Source organism: Perognathus longimembris, chromosome 16, assembly GCF_023159225.1.
Source record: "Perognathus longimembris pacificus isolate PPM17 chromosome 16, ASM2315922v1, whole genome shotgun sequence".
NCBI classification, from domain to species: domain Eukaryota; kingdom Metazoa; phylum Chordata; class Mammalia; order Rodentia; family Heteromyidae; genus Perognathus; species Perognathus longimembris.
The window spans coordinates 14,045,352-14,068,679 of record NC_063176.1 but is presented as its reverse complement, the minus strand read 5'-3'; the positions used below and the strand labels follow the sequence as shown (position 1 = coordinate 14,068,679).

At 37.5% G+C, this 23,328-nt stretch overlaps 1 protein-coding gene across 2 annotated transcripts in view; it reads right to left on the bottom strand.

Annotated features, from left to right (window-relative positions):
- Pdgfc (platelet derived growth factor C) overlaps positions 1 to 3,661 on the bottom strand; it is a 183,483-nt gene extending 179,822 nt beyond the window's left edge. Inside the window, exons 1-2 of one of the 2 annotated variants that reach the window (XM_048364719.1) lie at positions 2,076 to 3,661; positions 1,569 to 1,653 (exon numbers count right to left, since the gene is read on the bottom strand). The gene's annotated coding sequence lies outside the window, so the exon portion shown is untranslated. Of the gene's footprint in view, positions 1 to 1,568 lie in introns of both variants that reach the window. The other variant, XM_048364720.1, reaches the window with a different exon arrangement.
- Between the last annotated feature and the right edge of the window lie 19,667 nt (positions 3,662 to 23,328).

Sequence of the window (23,328 nt, the reverse complement as noted above, 5' to 3'; positions counted from 1 at the left end):
CAAGCAGGTACTTCTGAATGACCCCTAGACAAAATCACATCCACATTGGCCAGTTTCCCATCAACAGACTTGAGTTGTTCTTGCTTGAACTGCTCTTGCCCTTGGCATAGTCGATTCTTTTTAACACTTTACCTTCTACTCTGTCTTTCTCTTCTTTTTCACTTTCAAACCTTTCCCAGAAGAGTGAAATCCTTGCATTGAAAGTAAATTTGATATAAATCTAGAGTCTGTTAAATTACTAAACAGTGTGTTTTGAATGAATATGGCTTTGTTTGTGCCTAAGGCACTTTTCTTAAGGAATGGCATTTTTCCTGCCAACCAGGAAAAAAAAAATCACTTCAGACATTTTTTGTGGGTTTCATGCTTCCTTAAACCTTAGAAGGAGTTAATGTCACCATTGCTGGATTTGTGGGGAGGACTACCTAGGAGCTGCATCTAACCTTGGGCTGGCTGGTTCTTGATTCCTGTCAGAGGTCATCCAGGGAAAGTTGAATAGGTGTCACCATGACAAAAAAAAAAAATAGTAATACGTGAAACCAAAGGGTATGTGTGGGACAGAGGGTGTTGGTATTGTGGCTTGAACTCAGGACTTCATACTTTCACTTGGCTTTTTCTTTTCTTTTCTTCTTTTTCCAATGCTGGCCTTCTACTCCTTGAGACACACCTCCACTTCAGGCTCTTTTTAAATTTGTTTCTAGTTAATTGAAAATCAGAGTCTCAGAGATGTTTCCGCCTGGCCTGCTTGGCTTTGAACTGTAATCTTTAAATCTCAGCCTCTTGAGTAGCAAGGTTTACAGGCTTGAGCCAACAATGCCCAGCTCTGGAATAAAGTTTTTAAACAACTTTCTTCATAGACAATCACTAAAACAGCTAGAAGGGAAGAAGCCACAGAAACATATTTTTGCCTCATCAAATCCAACAATCAATCCTCCTCCTCCTCCTCCTCCTCCTCCTCCTCCTCCTCCTCCTCCTCCTCCTCCTCCTCCTCCTCCTCCTCCTCCTCCTCCTCCCCTCCTCCTCCTCCTCCTCCTCCTCCTCCTCCTCCTCCTTCCTCTTCCTCCTTCTCCTCCTCCTCCTCCTCCTCTTCCTCCTCCTCCTCCTCCTCCTCCTCCTCCTCCTTCCTCTTCCTCTTCCTCTTCCTCTTCTTCTGTGTTAGGTGAGATCCATACATGCATGTGTGCACATGCACGTAGACACACTCATGCGGTTATTTTCCTATTCTGTGTGAGGTGAGATCTGTGCAAGCACATGTGCGCGTATACATATACACAATTGTGTCATTATTTTGAGACTTTTCCCAGAACCTTTCAGTATTTTAGAGGCAGGTAATTGAGCATGAGCTCCTGAAGCTCAGAAAGCTTTGTTCTACATGAATGCCCATCGTGTTTCCAGAATGGCTAACAAGCAACAATTATATACACATATGGAAAGGGCTGGGACCAGGAACTCATTAGTAAGCAAAGCACATGCTACAGGCCACAGCCAGAATAATGACTGTTCTTGATGGAAAAAAATAAAGCAAATAAATAAATGAAGAACTCGTCTCCACTTCTGTGTTCTTTACCTACCTCATCTTGAGAAGCATGACGTGTCTGTCTATCTGTAGATAGTCAGAAGCATATGTGTTGGTTAATAATAAGTTGGTCTTCCAGCCTAAAAATAATGAAATACATATTTGTTACATTTTACACTTCTAGGATTAGGTCCTTCTACCTGATAACATATGGAAGATTTTGTCAAATTTCTGCTCTCCAACAGCGGATGTATTTTCTAATGTTGACTTTTGGGAGAACAGAGTGCGAGTGTGGGTGACAAGTGCTGGTCTTCAAGAGACCCTCAGCCCTCGGTGGCCTTTCTCAAGGAAGTAAAGCCACTGTTTCTGTTTGGAAGCATGGTTGAGTATACACAGGTTCTTCTGAAACTACAGAAATGCCACCAGCTGATTTCAAAGTCAGGAAAAGTAAATTCACAGAAACAGCCCCAGGGAAAGGGGAGCCCCCCAGTAACCGTGGAAGCCCCACAGGAAATGCTCATTTCATTAAGAGCCAAAGGTCAACAAGTGGGTCTATCTTTACCACTAATAAATAGGAATCCTCTCTGGCAGCTCGGGGTTTGGTTGGTTGTTCCTCACCCCCCCCACCCCCGGAAAAATCTGTGCTGGATTCTGTCCCAGTCCGCTCAGTGCTTCAGAATTCTTTGAGTTATTATAAATAATGATGGAAAATTTTTTCTACCTCATTGTGCTTCTGGGATAAAAAAATGACCAGAACAGAGATTTCTCAGCCTCAACTTTCAGATGCCTTCCTGGCTGGCAAATCAAATGATGAATGCCAGCTTCTTCCCCAACTTGCCCAACTCCAATAGTTTTTTTTCATCTGCTATTTTTGGGGTTTGGAAATCAGTGGCTAGGGCAAGTATTAGGAAGTTTATTGGATTTAAGTCTGCTTAATAAACTGTTTGGTAATGGCATTTTAATGTTTACTATTGGTTGAATATCATGGTAGAAACTTCCAAAGAGGTAAAAATGTCATTCCAAGTAGAATGTCAAGCTATAAAGAGAAATCGCTAGCATATATAACTGATGTGTAAGTGTAAGAAAATGGTGTTATTGTTAGCAAAGTTCAGATCGCTGATCTCATATTGTTCTCTAGTGTCACACTGACTGAATGTGAGACAATCCAACAATCTTGAGAGCGAAGAGTAGCCCATAAAAATGGCAACAGGAGCCCAACACAGTTTGACCACATCCCAGACTCATTATACCGTCATTTTTCCTCCCCTTTGAAATCATCTGCAGGATATGAAGGCTGTTGTCCACATTGTGACAAATCATAGCACAGAAGTCCAGTCCCAGCCACCATTCGACTTCTCAAATAGTGACCCCCTTATTTCAGAGGTCATGGGAGAAAGACCCCTTTACTTTGTGATTATTGTTTCAAATGCCTTTGTAAAGGATGTGGGCCACTACTTCCAAAGTACCCTTGTGTGATTTGCACAGGTTGAAGTATTGCAGTACCCGTGCATATGTAGAATTACTGTTTGAAAATTGATTTTTTCAAATATCACAACATGCTGTTGGCTAGAAGAAAGAAGTAGGGCTTTTGCAATAGGAAAAGTATTCTGGATTGATTTTGAAGTTCAAGATAGGTCAGGAGATTTTTATCCTGCTATTTTGCCCATTTTTATTTGCTAACTTTACATCTTTAGAGAAATACAGAACTAGGTCTCCTGTCTTAAAACATCCCTGGCAAGCCTCTCTTTTCTCCATGTGTGTTCCATTTATGTATGTACCATTATTTATATGTGTAACCAGTCATGTGTGTGTGTACCAGTTGTAATTATGTGAGTAGCATTTGTATCTTTCCCTTGTCTTCCTGAACTTCTTTTTCTCTTTGCTCATCTGCTGAATTTCCCAGTTGTCCTCTATGGAGTTAAGAGGGAGCAAGCCAGCTTCCCTCTTGCCAGTTCCTTGAAATGATTTACAAGTAAACAGAAGCAAACCAAGGAAAATAAAATTGAAGAGAGAATTATTCATCTTCCCATGCATTTTTTGAAGTGTCTATCATGTCCTAGGAACTAGGGATGCATTAAGAAACATTTTCTCCTTCAATTTTCCTACCAATCCTTTGAGAAAGGTCATTGCCTCTCCGTTTTACTGCAGAAAAACTAAAGCTCCCAGTGAAGAATTAATTTTCCCTGAGTGACACTATAATGACAGCTAAGTTAATGTTTGACTTCAGGCCGTCCCTTCCTACTCCTGGGATTTCTGTGTGACAAGTTAAGGCTTTGGACTTTGGACAAAAACATTCTTCCTTGAAATTTTCTTAGGGTTTTGGTTCTACTCGGTCACCATTACTCAATGCCTTGCCTTGCAAATAATTGAATGTGCATTATGGGCAAGCAGGAAAACTCCACCCGCGCTCAGGAACCCGAGTACAAAACCCAGACACCTATCCTTCTGGGACAGCTAGAGTGAAATATTAGAACAAGAATGAATATGGGCCATGTGAAGCAGCAATGGTGAGTGACTAAGCCCTTGGGAAACTTTGGGGTATAGCCCACCCAAAGTGTGGGCTAGCCAGTGTCTCTTATTTACCCAGGCCAATGTTAGTCATCCAGCTAGTGCCTGAGCCTTGACCATCTGTGGACAGTTATTTCAAAGAATCTGTGTCCTTGTCTTTGAGGATGAGGGGAATGAATTATCATTCCTCCTCTGCTACTCATGACTGCTACTGAATTGAAGCATCGTGACTGAGAAGAAATACTCTGTTTTCCCAGTTACGCCCTTTGAAGAACACTTTATGATTAAGTATAGATGTCAAAGTCTAGGCCTCTCTTACTTATGCAATTCCTGTAGGCCTCCCTCCACATGTTTCTGATTTAAAATTCTAGGTCCAGGGGTTTCTGCAACCATATGGTGAGGCAAATTTGCATCTCCATTGATAACTTTACAAAGGTATTTTTAGATTAGAGTTATTCCAAGCACAAAGACTGTGGCAGGCACTGACTGGTGACTTGTTAAGCCCTCAGGCAAGCAAGTTTCCAATTGAAATTCTAATTCCATTTGTATCTGAGGGGTACACCAGATGAAATGACTGAATTGCGGTCATTTTTGTCCCACAGAAGAACAAATGGGAAAAAAGTCTTCAATTTCTTCCTTAGGAAATAACTCTTTAAACACATAAAAACACAGAAATATGTAAGAAGCAGAATCAGCTATGATTACTTCTGTTTCTACTTATTGAGGCAAATGATTACACTATGCCTATAAAAAACACTATTTTAAGAATTCAGAGCACTTCACCATGATATGTGCTTTCTTCCTATCTAGATGTTTTGCTTTCTGCCATCTAGATTTCTGTTGGGAGATTATTATCACTGTACAAAGCCACATGCAGCATTCTCGGGGTTGCTGAGGGAAAGAAATTTTTCATTCCTCAGGATATATTTAGTCTGGTATATGTATTAACCATTGCCTGCCTGGAGCTACTGTCATCTGCTTGGCTTCATTTCATAAATGTACAGCTCTCTACCACTGAGCTACATGGCCAACCTTGATATCATTTGTGTATTATAAATTGATAATATATAGTAAAACTTTGGAATATAAAATGACATTATGATTTTAAAAATATAATGTGAAGTAAGTAAATCAAACTGCTTAGCATATCCATCACCTCAAATATTCAACACTTTCCTGGGAAAAGCTAAAATTTAGGCTTGCAACAATGTTTCCTGCTCCAAGACTGGAATTTGAACTCATAGCCTCAAGCTCTTGCTTACCATTTGTTGTTGTTGTCTGTTTTGTTTTTCTCAAGGCTAACACTCTAACACTTGAGCCACAAACTCCTTGCTGGTTAAATGTGTAAGCCCAGACATAAGATCTGCCCTTGGCAATGTGAGTCAGGCCCTTTGCTGATGATACCTGAGGGGCAGGCAGAGCACCTAGCTTCCTGAGGGTACAAAGACCACCCTGGGAGATAGTTCCAGCACCATTTCCTTTACTCCTTTATGGGAAGTTGGCCTTGCTGGCTCTGCTGGCAATAAACTCTTTTTCTCCACACTTTGTCCATGGTCTGTGGTTTTCTGGGATAATTTTCCTTTCAAAACGGAGATAAGATTGTCAGAATTGTTTGCCTGAGCTGGCTTGGAACCACAGTCCTCAGATCTCAGCCTCCTGAGTACCTGGGATTACAGATGGGAGTCTTTGTCACTCAGCACTCTCACAGCAATTTAAAAATGGGTAATTCTCTGTTCTCAACCATGTGCATCATGCTGAGCAGTAGGCTGAGAAGGAAAGTCGTACTGTCTGAGATTTTGCACTCCTCGATCATCATCTCCTCATTCTCTGACCTCAGCTTCTGCCTCCACTGTTCAACTCATTGCTTTTATGAGTTCCACTTCTTTTAGTCCCCATACATAGTTGTATTTGTCTATTGTGCTTTGTTTATTTCACTTAGCAAATCTTTTCCGGTTCCATTCATTTTATCCCAACTGACAAAATGTCCACCTTTGTCAACCTATGGACTGCAAGCTGGCCCCAAACTCTCCATTCTCCTGCCTCATCACAAGAGCTAGAATTTCGGGGAGGAGGTGGGGCGCGGGGATCCACAGTCTGCTTCAAGTCCCCAGCCCTTGAGAGGGTCAGCAGTATTCCACTGTGGATACATACAGCACTTTCTTGTTGCCCTCATCTGTTTCCTTAACTTTACTCTATTGCTACAAGGAGACAGCTTTCTAATAAACTGATTTCAAATATTTAGGGTCAATATCTAGAGGAAAATCAGTGGATCAAATACTATTTTCAAGGTTTTATGTTTGTTTGCTTGTATGTGTTTGAGAAAAATCCATTCACTGGTGCCAGAATGGTTGCCTAAGTATTCATTCCCATGAACAAGGCGGAGAGCTTCCTTCCCTCCACATCCTTACCGTGCCTGTCATCTCTTGTCTTTGATAAAAGCCATTTGAAAGGTGTGAGATGTTGTCGCACCACAGTTTTGCTTTTGCATTACCTAATGCAAGTGAGCCACAGAGAGCCTTTGCAATGTGTCCAAGGTCATACAGTCTGTAAATAGTAAAAGCAGCATTTATATTCAACAGCGGGTTCCAGAACTGGCACTTTTAGGCCTTATACTGTGACCATCCTGTGTCTTCTGGCACAGTAATGAGCATACAGGCCCTCAGAAGTGCATTTTAAACTTATTAAGGATACATTTATAGTAAGCATCTGTGTTTATAACTTCACATAATCTGAACCAGAAATTTATAACTTGAAATTCTCTTGCCACCCACAAAATTTAAATCACCCCGATTTTGTTTGATATGAAAATGATAGTTCCATAGACATTACAGGAAGCAGGCATTCTGTCAATGAAAATGTCTCAGCATCTTGATTGAATACTCTCTTTAGTGGGCCGACAAATAGGAAATTAATCTTCTGAAACCATGTGAAGGAAAAAAGATCTAGTGTTCTTTGTAATAAAAACCTGACCATAAAAATCATCATTAAAGTGGGGCTGCTTCTGACCAGTGATCCCGAAGTAACACATAAGGGGAGATTCGAATACATTTCTGAAGGACAACAGGAGGAAAAAGCAGAATTAGCACAGAGAGTTAACTTTTTTCTGTGAAAGGGAGAATTCTAAGTGGGAGTCATGCATTTTTGTTACCAATAACTTTGAAATTATCATGGACTTTACAAAAATAGCTATCAGAAACATGAATGCAATCTGCTAGGTCCAAGATGTTACAATGTAAGTAAAAATACATCATTTTCTTCCTTCATTTAGTCTCCCTACTTGGCAAATCAAATCCCTCTTCATTTGCTTTTGTTTCCATCTCCAGCATAACCATTTTCTGCACCTTACACAACCATTTTCCCTCTGCCCAATCTACTCTTCCCTCTCTCTGAACTGTTCTTCGGCTTTCAGGCAGACATGGTCAGATCAAGAGCCCCTGCCCTAAAGAGTTCTTGTCCCTTGGTCTGCAGAATCAAAGCTGATCTGTCTGCTAACTGTGATTTATTTTACTTCCTTTTCTACTTCCTCTACAATTGCAGATAATTATACATAGCATCATAAACCTTATTATCCCAAAGTGTATAACCTAAACTAGAACATATTCTATTCTCATTTGCTTTTGTTTTCATCATTCTTTCCTCCACACTTAGAATATTGCCCTTAATAAATAAAAATAATAAATTCTTGGCCTGATCAAAGCACAATCCTGTAGATTATGTATGTTCACTTACAGAACAGGCATAGGAAAAAGACAATATAAAACAAAACAGAGGACCAAAGTAAGATACGGATGGGCTAGTTTGCTCTAGAACATACAGAGAATAAGTGGCAGAGCTAGTTTTTAAACTCTAAAACCCGATGCCCTTGACCATCACAGGTTCTACTTCATTTAATGAAGGATGCTCAATGGACAGTAGATACTTACAGTATAGATTCAAGCAATGGACTAAGAGATATGGTCATGCATCAACTGAGGAAACTCCTGCCAGCCTTCTTCTGGCCCCAGCATTAGATCTACTAGCACCATCTAGTCATCATAACAAAGTCTACCCCAGAATCTGGGGCAATCAAATAAGGCAAAATACATGAAGCCTTTCATACAAGGCCTTGCATATTTTAATTGTACAGCACATGGAATCCGTTATGTAATTGTGTTTTTTAATCGTAGGATAAACATTTTCTATTTTAATAGTTCTGAAAATAAATGTAAGAAATCCCAATTGTTTAATAAGAAACTCAGCAGTTACTTCCCTTTTCTAATCCAAGTGCTGTTGCAATTTTATAATCAAAGAGAGAGGTTTTTGGCCCACTACCAAGGCTTAAACTCAGCACCTCATACTCTGAATTGGCTTTTTTTTTTTTCCGCTCATGGCACAAATGGTGGCTCTACCACCTGAGCCACACCAAATTTGTGGCTTTTCCTGGCTAATTGAAGATTTATTATCTCAGCCTTTTCTGCCCAGATTTTGGCTTCAAACTGCAATATTAAAATCTTAGCCTCCTGAATAGGCAGGACTACAGTTGCGACCCACCAGTACTCGGATCCAGATATTTTGAAAATCAAGAAAATACTCATTTTCTTGTTGTTTTTCCTGAATAAATATCTACTTTTTCCTATTGAGAAATATGACACAATATTGTCTCTTGTCCTTCAAAAACTGTGCACAACAAAACCTTACCTCGCTACACAACACTAATGATTATATGTTCTACATTTTTTTCACAGTCTTCATAGAAGTGATTCTAATATTTTGATGGCAGAAAGTTTTCTTTCTATTTTTTTCTTTCCTATCTATTCACCACCCATGCCTACCTCCCTGCTGCAAAATCTCTTTATGTGTTATATTTACCACATGTTCTAAATATGTGTTGAGAGAAACTAATAAACACACAAAGTTGTGAACATATGTTCACTTCTGCTCAGTCCTTAGGGAAAATCTCAGGAGGAAGATCAGTGACTTTTGACATAATGAGGGTGACTTGTAGCCATGTGGGGTTCATCTTCTTGCTTGGCTGTCAGTCAAAACTGGGGATCCAGGAAAAGGAAGCATCATTATGGAAAACAGCAGTGAGGCTACACCGACTACATTCATACAGGAGCCTAAGTAAGAATTATAAATTTGTTTGTTTGGGGAACTGAAAAGAGCAGCAGATATGTGCTTTCCAAAATGGAAGTGATGGTGATGATACAGGTGTCTTTTTATGCATACTGTGTTCACATTTGTCCTATTGTTACAGGGCCACTTCTGAAGCCTGTCAAAGAGCCTGTGCTCACAATACCTGATGTTTTAAATAGAACTAATTCTTTTTGATAGAGAACTCTTAAAGAACAGATGGTCCATATGCTTCTGTCTATTTAATAGCCAAAGACACCTCATCCAGAATGTCATCATTTGGGGACAGAACTTCAAGAAAGTACCTGCTTGATAATATAATGTCAAATTAAGTATTTAAAAATGTTGAAGCTTGCATGTTATAGTCCGGACAGAGGTATTTTAGGAGCCATAAAACCAAATAGAATGAGAAGAGTTTTGACTTTCTGAATATTTTATCTATAGTAAGTAAATTAAATAACAACTCCTTTTTTGCATTTTATGGGCTTTGGGAAATATTATAAAATCTTAGATTTCCATTTCCAGTTAATAACTTTAAAAAAGAAGTTGCTGTGGAATGAGTTAAACACAACATATTTTTACTAGCTAGAATTGATTCACTACATTAAAAGCTACTTATATGCTGAGACTGTATTTCAAGAAGTTAATTAATACCATAGTTTTAATAACAAACTGTCTTAATGAGTTCAGGTAAAATATAACTACTCAAAGAACATTCAAATTCATAACTATTTATTCTTAGTGCTATATAAAATACTTTTTGTAATTATAATTTTATATCTGTATTGAATACATCTTTATGCAGAAATGATTCATTTGCATCTGACAGGCTCTGAAGCTTCTCTATTACTATTGCATTTAAATGTCATTCACACATGAATTGAATAAAAAGTAATTATAGAAGAATGATAACACATTTTTGAAACTAAGAATCAATTTTTTAATTGTAGTTTAATTTTGTTAGTTTCTAGGATATTTTATACCATGTCCATTATCAAGATATTAATTTATTGTAGGATGGCATTAAACATTGAAAAGTGTTCACAATTCAAAATACTGATTTCTAAATTCTACCACAGATAACTTTAACATAAAAGACAGAGAGCAAAGGGAGACAGGTGAACAGATAGAGAGATTTAAAAAGAAAGAAGGAGAAAAAGAAAAGAAGGATCTTTCTGGTCTTCAGTTTCTGTAACTGTAAAAATGAAATTTACCTTGTGACTTCAAAATTCTTTCCAACATTTCAGAATCCAATGATTTTTCCCTACTAGAACCTCTGTTTCCCTTCAGATAGGTATTTAATAGATAGAAGATAGTTAGTGATAGATAGAAAATGAGTGATAGATAGTATATAGACAGATAGATAGCTGATGCATTAATTATAAATGTTAGGTAAACAGAAGATAGAATGGTAGATGATACATAGATGATATACAGATGAGATATATGACAGATAGATGAATGATAAATAATAGTAAATAGATGATAGATAGATAGATAGATAGATAGATAGACAGATAGATAGACACATATAGCTGTAGATATATCTTGTGGGGAAATAATTGTTAAAGTCCAGTCTACCTGCCATTACCAACATTTCTGGTTGATGATACATAACTCTGAAAAGATAAAGAAGGTTTAGAACAAAGAAACCGAAAACTATTTAGGAAGAAGGAAAAGCACATGAAATCTAAAAAGGAAGGAGGGAAGGAAGTGCCCAAAGGAGGAAGAGAATGATCTTCTGCTGAAAAAGCCCACACTCTAAAGAAGAAATTACTAGCCTACTTATTCTGCAAATGACAACAATTTGGGATTTTTGTGGTGTTAGTTGTTAGCTTTATAATCTATAGGTATTGCAAAACATCAATAGTCACTTTCTGATCTGGCCTGTACTAGCTGTTTCTTCAGTAACAAGGGCATGTTTGAACCCCATAGAGTAGTGTTAAAGGATATTGATCCATGGCTCTCTATTCTTCCATACATATGCAAATTATGTTTGCATGAATATTAATGTTTTCTCCATACAAAGGCGATATTTCCTTTATCATTATGTAACAATAAATGGTAATATTCTATAGATATGAATATAAATGTAGAGCATTGCATCTACTGAAACATATGATGTGCTGCTATGAATTTGTTCTTGCCTTTCTAAGTGGAATATTGTGCTCTTGTTTTCGTTGATAACACCAGGAGGCACATAGACGAGATCCTTCATCTGTTACTATGGCAACTAGCAGGCACATTTTAAAGGAATGCAATTATTGTGGTTGCATACATTTAAAATATTACTGCCCATCTAATTTAGAATTGTTGACAATTCGGCAACACATTTAAAATTATTTAAAGTCATCTGTTTTTCATTTTTTTCTCTCAGAAAATGTAATTAATTAAAAAAATACAAATAAGCTGAGTTTTTGCAATACAAAGCCACAACTTTTGCTTTCATGTAAAAATACCTAAAGCATTATGAAGTACACAGGCTCTGGAAAGAGAAAAATCTGGCTCCAAACTTTAACAATGCCACAAATTCCAAGTTTACTGCCATTTGTAATATAAAAAGAGCCCTAAGAGTAGTTGGAATAAATAATACTTAATATATACTTATTGATAATATTTAATTTGAGTATGATAACCAAAAGCATTATCAGAATAAAGAGAAATGAGTTATAATTTGTATACTTAGTTCAATTGTAATCATTAACTCATTAAAAAAGATTTTTCATGTGGTGAATTTTAATATTGTCTTGATACATACTTCTCTTGACACTGTATTTTTGTGACTCGACTTTGTTTTTGAGGTTAGACTTTTTATGTTGCTCTGGCTGGCTTGGAACATGCTATGTAATCCAGACTGGCCTTGAAATCCATGATCCTTATTTAGAGTGCTAGGATTACAAGAGGCCATTACCAGTCTCAGTCCTCATTTTGTTGATCCTGTTTTCTGACAGAGAACTGTAACAGTCAGACAATAAAGAGAGATTCAAATGGAAAAAGAAAAGGTACCTAAAATTAATCTTGAGAATCTCTACCATGAAGATTCTGGATAAAGAAGAATGTGAAAAAGTCCTCAATTTGTAAGGTAACAATACAAGCAGGAGAGTGGTCTCATAATACAAAGAAGAAAGCAAGAGCAGAGCAAACTGTATTCAAGAGCCAGAGAAGCAGAATGTGGCAAATGCATGTAGTGGGACTAGAAAGGGAATATGCTAAGTTTGGAGACATGGAAGTTACTGGTGATCTTGACCAAATTAGTTTTTGTTATACAGTAATTGCAAAAACTAGAAAGAAAGGAGTTGAAAATTTAAATGTGATTTTTTTTTTTTTTTTTTTTTGGCCAGTCCTGGGCCTTGGACTCAGGGCCTGAGCACTGTCCCTGGCTTCTCTTTGCTCAAGGCTGCTATAGCACTCTGCCACTTGAGCCACAGCGCCACTTCTGGCCGTTTTCTGTATTTGTGGTGCTGGGGAATTGAACCCAGGGCCTCATGTATAGGAGGCAAGCACTCTTGCCACTAGGCCATATCCCCAGCCCCTAAATGTGATTTTTTTAACATTAAAAAATCTCGGACATAATGGGACATGTCTGTAATTAAAGCACTTGAGAGATTAAGGTGATAATATCACAAGTTAAAATGCAGCCTAGGCAACATAGCAACATCCTGTCACCTTTTTTTTTTTTTTTTTTTTTTTTACAGCCAGGCACTGGTAGCTTATACCTGTAATACCCACTACTCAAGAGGCTGAGAACTGAGAACCTGCAGTTCTAAGCCAGCCTAGGCAGGAAATTCCATGAGACTCATCGCCAACTAATGACCAAAAAATTAAACATTAAAAAAAGCTAGAAGTGAAGCTACTCAGGTTATAGAGTGATAGCTTTGAGCAAAAAAACTCAGGGAAAGCCCCCAACCCTGAGTTCAAGCCCCAGGACCAGCACACATGTGCACAATTATCTACTTAGCATGTATATATAATCAAAGGCATGCATTTAAACAGTAAAATTGTGTTTGGTCAGATGTAAATACAGAACATCTCTATCAGTCTTCTTTGTGTTATTTCACAGTTCTTCCTTCCCCTCATCCCACCCATAGACAACTGCTGACCTGATATTTATCACTATAGATAGAATTGAATTTTCCAGAATTTCACAGAAGCAGGATCATACAGTATGTAACTTTCATTTATAGCTTTCTTCAGTCTATTTATGATACTGAGGCTCATCAGTGTGTTGTAACATTATTTATTTATCACTTATTATGTCATTACTACTCATTCACCTTATGATGGACATTTTGGTAGGTGCAAAGACCTCCTGTGTTCATGGATTTGCAGAAGAAATACTGTGGATATGGCAATAGAGCCTCAGGCAATGGACAGATTCAATGCAGTACCCTTCAAAATCCCAATGCCATTCTTTACAGAAAAGGAAGAAACAATCCAAAATTTTATATAACCACAAAATGACAAAACAATCCTGAGCAAAATGCAACACTAGAGGTATCATAATTCCCGACTTCAAATTTTACTACAGATCCATAGTAACCAAAACAGCTTGGTATTGGCATAAGAACTTACCTAAAGATAAATGAAAGAGACTAGAAGCCCCAGAAATGATCCCTCATACCTATAGCTATCTGATTCTTGACAAAGGAGCCAAAAATATATATTGGCAGTGGCGGGGGGGGACAACTTTTTAAAATAAATAATAATGGGAAAACCCATCTTCAGAAAACTAAAACTGGATCTGTGTCTGTCACTTTGAACAATCACCAACTCTAAGTGTGTCGAAGACCTTAATGGAAAACCTAAATCTTTCAAATTACTACAGGAAGGGAGTGAGGAAAAACAATAGAACTTACTGGTACCAGCAGGAACTTCCTGAATAGAATCCCACAAGCTTAAGAAATAGAAGAGAGAATTGGCAAATCAAATTGTATCAATCTTAAAAGCTTCTGCACAGTAAAAAATATAGTTTTTAAGCTAAAATGACAGCTTAATGAATGGACGAAGATCTTTGTCACATGTGTATTTGAGAAAGGTCTAATAAACAGAATATACAGGGAGCTCAAAACACTAAACCCGCAAAGAATCAACAACCCAATTAAGAAGAGGGAAAAGGGAGCTAAACAGACACTTTTAAGAAGAAAAATTTAGTCAATAAACATATGAATATAAATACATGAGGAAATGTTCAACAGCCCTAGCCATAAAACAAAACAATGTTGGTAATGCATCTTATTCCAGTCATAGTAGCCAGAATCAAGAATAGGAACAACAAAAAGTGTTAAGAAGAATGCAGAAATAAATGTATTTTAATACAGTATTGGAGGTAATATGAATTAGTATCACCACTGTCGAAAGAGATATGGAGATTTCCCAGAAAGCTAAACGTAGAACAACCTTATGACCCACTGATACCAGTCCCGGGTATTAATCTGAAAATTTTCATGACAGGATACAATAAAGTAACTTACACACACACACACACACACACACACACACACACACACACACAGACAATAGGAAGAACGGAATTTGCAGGGAAATGGGTGGATTAGGAAAAAAAATCATATTGAATGAAGTACACTAGGCCCAGAAAGGCAAAGAATACATGATCTCTCTTATGTGTGGATCTTCTCTTATGTGTGGATCTTAGACCCAAAGTACAATCCCCTATGTAAGCACACTGAGGGACGTATACATATATGCATGATCAAGTTGCCTGTGTTCAGCAGTAAAACCTCACTGTATAAACTCTAAACAACTAAAAAAAATGAATATTGGGGAGCTAAATCATGTTTTGAGTTGGTGGGAGGTCTAAATGAATCAAAAGGGGATCTAGGAAAGAGTAAATTCATAATACTCAGTGTACATATGTAAAAATGGAAGTGGGAAATTTACTATGATTGGTGGGGGAAGAGGTAGGTGGGAGGAGAAATAATTCTGATCAAGAAGCGCTGTACACACAAATGGATAGGTTTTAAATGATAACCTTATTGCACAAAACCTTGAATATTAAAATATTTTAAGGAAATTTTAAAGGATTGAGATTCTTTTCTTCTGGGAACAAAACAGAAATAACTTATCATTTTGCAGGACCTTTGAGAAAATTGTAGATTTTGATCTCACTATTCACAGAGGATTCTCTGAGGATTCTCAATAGTCACAGAAGATACTCAGTAAACACAGAGGACTTCATTTATCTGATTCAGTTTTATTTGGTGTTTAGAAGAGCTTCTGAAATTTAATTATGAATATGATTTCCCACTAAACCTATCTCTTCATTGAAGGTTTGGATCATCCACTTAATATACATTCAATAAATGTTTTCTTTACAGTTGTACTAACATAAAACTATTCCTTTCAGAAAAATGATCCCTCTAGTGGCTAATCTATAACAACGCATTTTTCTTTATTTTGATATATCTTAAGATAGAAGGTAAAGTTTGGCAAAAATATAGAGAGAAAGGATTATATTGTAGCATATGTATGCCTCATTGTATAATATTAACGATTAACTAATCTTTTGTACATCCTTGTATTGATGTGGTAGAAAAGAAGTAGACCATAATTTAGTAGAATACTTTAAAATATAAACACACTATATGCTATTGTTTATTAATCTCTGGACATATGCCTTATAAGCAATAAAGATCATTTAATGTAAAGGAAATATTTTCAGGATTTTGTGAACAAATGTGTTTACACTTTAAAACAAAATATGATTGTCCTAAAATTAAATACAATTCTTTTTGCAACATTGCTATGTATCTGGTAATGGGAGATAGAGGCTTAATGATATTTTTTTCTCTTAGACTCTATCACATTATTGATAGCTTTACAAAATTTGCTTCTGAACATTTGAATTGATGTTATGAGTTTCCAAGCAAATATATTTCCAATCTTTTTCTGTTCATGTTGGCACAGCTTAATATTTGTTTTAAAATATTACTATTTGAGCTAGAACATGCTTAGCAATTTTTGGGTTGACTGCACGAAGATAAATGAGATAATAAAACCTTAACTCCAATTTTCATACCTTTACATATAATGGCTTCAAGAATTGCCTTTTTGGTGGTTTTATGATATAACAATAATTTCCTTTTTAATTTATCCTCAATATCATATGGCTTATTTTTGTCCTAGGAAACATCTATTTAAAAGTACTTTGTAATACTCAAAAGGTTTGGGGATATTAGTTATATGATATAATGTACACTATATGTTGCTCAATATATTTAGGGACTGATTTTTAAGGCATCTTTTGATTGTGCATGTGATAACATGGTTATTTACTTAGCATATACTTAGTGCCTCTCTACCCTATGTCAAACTTTGGGAGTATAACAACTATTTCAAAAGCTTTGAAAATAGGGTGGGTGGTAAGGATATAAGCAGTTACGAATCCCACAGTGTAGTAAGGGCAGTGGTTGTTGTGACAGTTTGGGTATGGAGTGTCCCCCCAAAGCCCATGCATAAATGATTGGTTCTGCTTTTTCTGCAGGCTACATGTCTAGTGAAGACACACAAACATACTGTTTTGTTCAACTGTTGACTACCTAAGGTTATAACACTATGTATGATTATATTATGATGTCACTGCTATCCTACTTTGTATAAGTGATCTTATTATAGTTCCACAATTATGAAATTTCTTAACAATGTGTCTCTTAAAACATAACCATAATGTTAAGTGATGCATGGCTGTCTTAACATAGTTAATTACATCCTCGGTTTAGTAGAAAATAATTGAAGTAACAGGATTCATATACTGAGTTGAATACATGCTTCATCTGTTGGGCTCATGATTCAACTAATACTTTCTGACTACTCTCTCTGATGCCTTTGATAAGTGGTTGCAGAATTCCCATTTACTACTAGTATTATTAACCATGAAAGCAAGCAAAAACACAGGGGAATTTTCAGAATTGTAGTTATAATTCTTCCTGTTGCGTTTTGGAGCATGAATCCTATCTCTTCTGGTGATTCAGTGTCAACTAGTTGTAAATAGGATACAAATCTTCGTTTTTAAGTCTGGAGGTATGATGTATCCAAATGACCACCGGCGATTATATCTCTGGAAGATGACTGGGCCTACTCCAAAACTGGAAACAAGGACCTGCTGTCAGATTGACAGCTCACAAGGTCATTCTGCATATGAAAAGATCAATAAATTCCTTTACCTTATGTCCAGTGTTCCTTTACATTGAACAGTCTCAGACTGAAGTGGTGTTTGAAGGATGTTAGCAAACGAAAGGCTGTGAACACATAGTAAAGAAACTAAGTTAAAAAAACTCAGTATAGATTTATAAGATCAGAACAATATTAATAACTATCTTAAGTAATAACTGTAGAACATACATTCTTCTTATATTTGAACATTCGCCCAGGCAGTCCATTACAAGGGACTACTGTTACTACCAAATACAGAGAAACATTTCTGTATCTTTTTTGTTTTGTGTTTCTTTTTTTTTCTGTGACAGCTACCAGAGAGAATAATTTCAAAGGAGGAAAGATTCATTTTGGCTCATAGTTTTAGCAGTTTAAGTGTTTGGCTTAGTTCATTTCTATGGGATTGTGTTGGAGAAGAACATTATGTCAGAAGAGCACAACAGAGAAATTCTTCTGTGCATCTTACTGAAGCCAAGAAGGACAGAGAGAGAGAGAGAGAGAGAGAGAGAGAGAGAGAGAGAGAGAGAGAGAGAGAGAGCGCACAAGGGTAAAACAAGGCCTCCAGGACACAGCTTTATTGTTTACTTCTTCCCACTAGGCCCACATCTTTAAGTTTCTACCACCTTCCAAAATAGCACCATGAGTTAAGACCAAGTCTCCAACACCTATATGAGCTTGTTGGGGGAAATTTATATTCAAGCTTACAAAAGCCACCCAAACAAAAATAGCCACAGCTGTAGACACAAAAATCCTGAACAAATTCAGTATTTTCCAACTGAATACAATTATGCAAAGAACAATATGCTCTGACCAAGTAGTTGTTTTTTTTTCCCCATAAAGCAAGGTTACTTAAAAGAAATCTATCATCAAATTAAAGAAACTCCGTAGCATTATATAACTATTAAAATAGATGCACTTAACAATCATTAGTAAATTCTTATCAAGCTGATAAGACAGTGAAACTTTTTCAAGTGGATTCACAGCTTCTACCCAAACCACACAGCCAACAGCACAGGTGATAGTGAACGTCTGAACACATACTTTTTGAGATGAGAATCGAGACAAGGATGAAGATTTTTCCTTTTATTCCACATTCTATTGGATATGATAGTAACTGTAATAAGAAAAAAGAAATACAAGACAAAAAGACTGAGAAGGAAATTGGTTTTATTTGTAGATATAGGAGTTTCACAAGGCTTCTCTAACAAAGCACTGAAAACTCAATGCTGAAAACAATGGAGACCTTCTGGTGGCTAGAGGTTCAGAATAAAAGTCTTGCCAGGGCTACGATCTTCCTGATACTTCTAAGAGGGTGGGTCAGGAGTAGAGAAGTCCATCTCATTACTTCCTATATTTTCTGGTGGTTCCAATCTTTGACAACCTTTGGCTTGCAGCTTTGTACTTTTAAGCCCCAGCACTGTTTTCACAAGATGATCTCTGTGTGCCTGTTTTCACCTGGGGATCTTCTGTAAGGAAACCAGACTTACTGGGTTAAGAGCCACACTAATCATCGCAGTTTCGACGTCCTTAATTCGGGAAATACACTATTTTAAGGTGGTTTTTTTTTATACTCACAAATATGCATATGTAAGTGTGTGTTAAGACTTGAGGTCTATTTTGAGGGAACACATTGAGCCCATAACACTAACTATTGGCTTGCAGGGTTTGTGGACCTCATTCTTGGTGCACCCTGATGTGATCACTGCCCTGTCAGCACATTTGTCATGTCCACGTGTGTCCACATTTCCTTTTATAAAGGTAGTAGTCAAATTAGATTGTTGCCTACACTAAAGACCTCATTTTAAGTTAGATGCCTTATGTCTTAACACACTTTCATTATGAGTCATGAGGAATTAAAAGTTCCATTTAGGAACTTGGTACCAGTGGCTCCTACCTGTAATTCCAGCTACTCAAAAGACCCTGAAATTGGAGAACTGTCCTTGAGATTCCATCTCCAATTACCAGCAAAAACTTGGGCTGGAGATGTGACTCAAATGGTGAATGGCCAGCTGAGCAAGTCAGCCAAACCAGTGAGAGGCTCCTAAGCTCAAACCCAAAGGAAAATAACTTCAGTTTGCAAATGGAAAGGCAAATATAACTCAGCCTTTAATACTTATTTAGTTAATAAGTAAATAAGAGGACTGAGGTCCAGATTTAGGTGGACAACAAGTCAGATCCTGTCTCAAAAATAACCAGAGGAAAAATTGCTGACAGCTTGCAGCTAGCAGTAGAGTATCTGCCTGGCAAGCAAGAATCCTTGAGGTCAAGCTGCATTACTAATAACAGCAATAAAAATAAAGACAAAAAAGAAAGGAAGGAAAGGAAGGCAGGGAGGAAGGGAAGGAAGAAAAGAAGGAAGGAAGGGAGGAAGGAAGGAAGGAAGGAAGGAAGGTTGGTTCTACATTCCTCCAGGCTATGAAAAGGGGGAGTCCCACAGCTTAAATCCATGGCCTCATCTGCTGCCAAGCACAAAGCTCCACTCATCAGCTTCTTACCCAGCTCCCAGTTAGATGGGAAAGTTTGCCGGGACTCTAAAGTAGGTGATGGGAATTAGCTGCGCCTGATGAGGAGGATATTTTGCAAATTATGGCCCCATTCCAGCTCTACAACTCTGCTTGAGGACTCCCTTCTTCTGTGTCTGCACAACCAATATAGGGGCAGCAACCCTTTCTAGTGCATTCTGGATATTAGTACGGCGTCATGTGAAGCTATTGAATCTTAAATCTTAAATCTTAAATCTAATGCCACAATTGTAATTTCTCAAAGCTTCTCCCAATCCCAGCACCCATCTGGAGGTGCATTCTAGAGTTGGTAAGGAGATTGTAGGTTGGGAAGGGGCCTCCCGTTCCCTTCTCACTCTTCCTCCATTCTTTCTCCTCCCCAGACCACTGCTGCCTCATCTAGGAGACGGGAAGTGGAGAGGGAAGGACAAGCTCTTAAGCGATGGCACTCTTGCATTGTGGAATGTGGGTCTTCTGTCATGGCAAATATCCAGAAAGTGTTTTTATTGGGTCTGGCAAGGCCTCATTCTCATGATGCCCTTCCCCCCTTTGACATTCTACGATTTCTTAATCTAAGCAGTGACATTTTGGCTAAGAGTTTTTTTTTTTTACAGTTGCCACTCAACTCTTGCCCCCGAGAGGAGGAGAAAATGAAATCATCCAGGAGGAGGCTGGGCGCGTTCCTTCTCCTTGACTCACACCTGGCCACCTTCCAGGTGCTTGCCTTGGGCTTGGGGAAACAGATAACTCTCTTCCTTACCACTTCTTCAAGGACTGGCCTCTCCCCTGGCAGCTGCAATCTTTGATCAGATTGTCTGGCAATTCCAACACAAGATTTGATTCTTCCAGGGACGAATCAATCACTAGCATCTCTAGTGAGCACTCAGCCCAAGCCTGAAGATCAAAACTTGGCAAGTGTTTCATCACCAGGTCTAGAAACCAGGTCTGAATTTACACAACTTAACAAGCATCATGCTGGAGGAAGAGACTTCTGTTGGTTTCTGGGAAGGTGACAAACACCCCATTTTCTATTGTTAAATCACTCACTTCAAGAGTTCTTAGTAGGCCTTGCCCTCATCCTTGGAGCCTGGACCAAAATACATGCAAAAGTAAAAATCTCACCTGAGCATCTATCTGGCAGAGCAGAGCAGCTACTGGACTCCAGGTGACTAGATTGAGGATGGTGCTTGTGCCCTCAGAACTTCTCTCCACACATAAAACCACAATCTAGTGAAGGCTGAAATCAGTGACTCCACAAAATATATACTCCAGTTCTAAAGCCAGTGATTTTATATTTCGTATTCTTAAGAGTCTCTTAAAAGATTTTGTTCTAGCTCCACTTGAATAACTCCAGAGGGGGCAAAATTCTTCTATCTCAAAACTGACCAGACTACCTCTATTATGGAAAGTTTGCATTTGTACTGAGTCAATATTTATGTACGTGTCAGTATCACCCATTGCTTTTCAAATTTATCCTCGGAAAATTCATACATAATCTTGAGCTTGATTTGGTCTCCTGGAAGAGCCAAAGCTATATTAGAGTTGAAAATCAGAGCAAACATTGTGCCCACCCCCAAAAATACCCACATTTTCCACATGGTTACCTTTAGGTTTTTGTGGAAACCAATTATTATTTTCCTATTAGAGGATTCTTCTATGAATTGAATGACTCTCAGCATGTAATTTCTTACTATTTTGTGGGTTTTGAGGTTTTCTTTTTATTTGAGGGCCCTTCTGTTAATAGTCGGGCTGTTTTTTCCAGTTTCCTAGTAACAGTGTGGTAGCACAATTTTTATATTTAATTAAAATATTATATTGGACAATAAATATATACATATATACATATATAGTGTGTGAGTGATACTCAAGTCATGGTAATTGGTGCATTTGTCATCTAAAATATTTATTATTTCTTTGTGTGGAGAACATTCAAAATCTTTTTTTCTGGCTACTTAAGTATCCAATAGATTATTATTATTATTATTTTTTTTTTTTTTGGCCAGTCCTGGTGCTTGGACTCAGGGCCTGAGCACTGTCCCTGGCTTCTTTTTGCTCAAGGCTAGCACTCTGCCACTTGAGCCACAGCGCCACTTCTGGCCATTTTCTGTATATGTGGTGCTGGGGAATCGAACCCAGGGCCTCATGTATATGAGGCAAGCACTCTTGCCACTAGGCCATATCCCCAGCCCCCAATAGATTATTATTGATTGTAGTCACCCTACATAAATCAGAACTTGTTCCTCCCATCTAATGGTAATGTTATTGTATCAACTGACCAATCTCTTCCTATCCCTTACCTGCACCATCATCTCCAACTTCTGAGAACCACCATTATCTTCTCAGTTCCTATGAGATCAAGTTCTTAGATTCCACAAATACATTAAATCAAGCAGTTTTTGTTTGTTTGGATCTGGCTTAGGTAACTTAACATAATGTCTAGGTGCAGAATTCCATCATTTTTATGGCCAACTAATATTCCATTCTGTATATGACATTATGGTTGTTTTATCTATTCATCTGGTGATGGACACATGAATTGATTCCATACATTTGATAGCTGCAATTTGTAAGAAGGCCAAGAGGAATGAAACCTGAGGCTATTTTTTGTTAAAAGTTCATTTTTAAACAAGGTAATTTAGATACTAAAATGAATACATGATAAGGATATATTTCAGTGGTAGAGCCTTTACCCAGTAGCGTAAAGCTCTAGGTTCAATCCCAGCGCTAAAAACAAAAAGACAGAATAATTTCTTCAAAAGGAATTCAATGAACAGACATGCCCATAGTCCAATACTATTGAAATAAATGAGCCAGTGAATACAAACAGCATTTTTGATGGTACTAGAGGCCATATGTTGGACATCTACAGGGCCAGACAGAATTTGTATGCATATATGCATAAATAATGAGTCTAGACAGCTTGGCTTTCCCCTGAAGCAGATTTCTGCCCCACCCCCCATATGTTTGCTCCAGATTTATTTCTCTTTGAGTTCACCAAAATAATGATAGGTATAGAATACAATAACTATGTTATAATAATCCTTTCATATGACTTTAGAAGACTCCCTTTAAGTATAGAAAAGGTAGTAGACTATTCCAGTTATTGTTGAACTTAGCCTTCATTTCCTTCAGAATTTAAATAAATATAAAAAGAAATTGCAAGTTTATGCTTCTGCAGAATGTCTTAAATGAAGTTAATGTCAGTAGTGTACTGTGTTTCTTGTGTCTAGTTTGCAACTTTAAAGCCAGGTGTGTTGGTGCATTCCTGTAAGTCTAGTTCTCAAAATACAGTGGCAGAAGAATCACAAGTTCAAGGCTAGTCTGTACTCTGCAGCAAGATACTATTTAAAAAACATGAAAATTTTAATAGTCCCTAGATTTAATTTTTCTAAATCTTTTATTAATTTTTAGCTAATTTTATCATTTCAATTGAACTCATTAGGTATGACAATAAGTTTATGAAAAATCAGAGTATAGATTTATTTATAAAGAAATGTCTTTGCTTCTGTATAGAACAAAATAAGG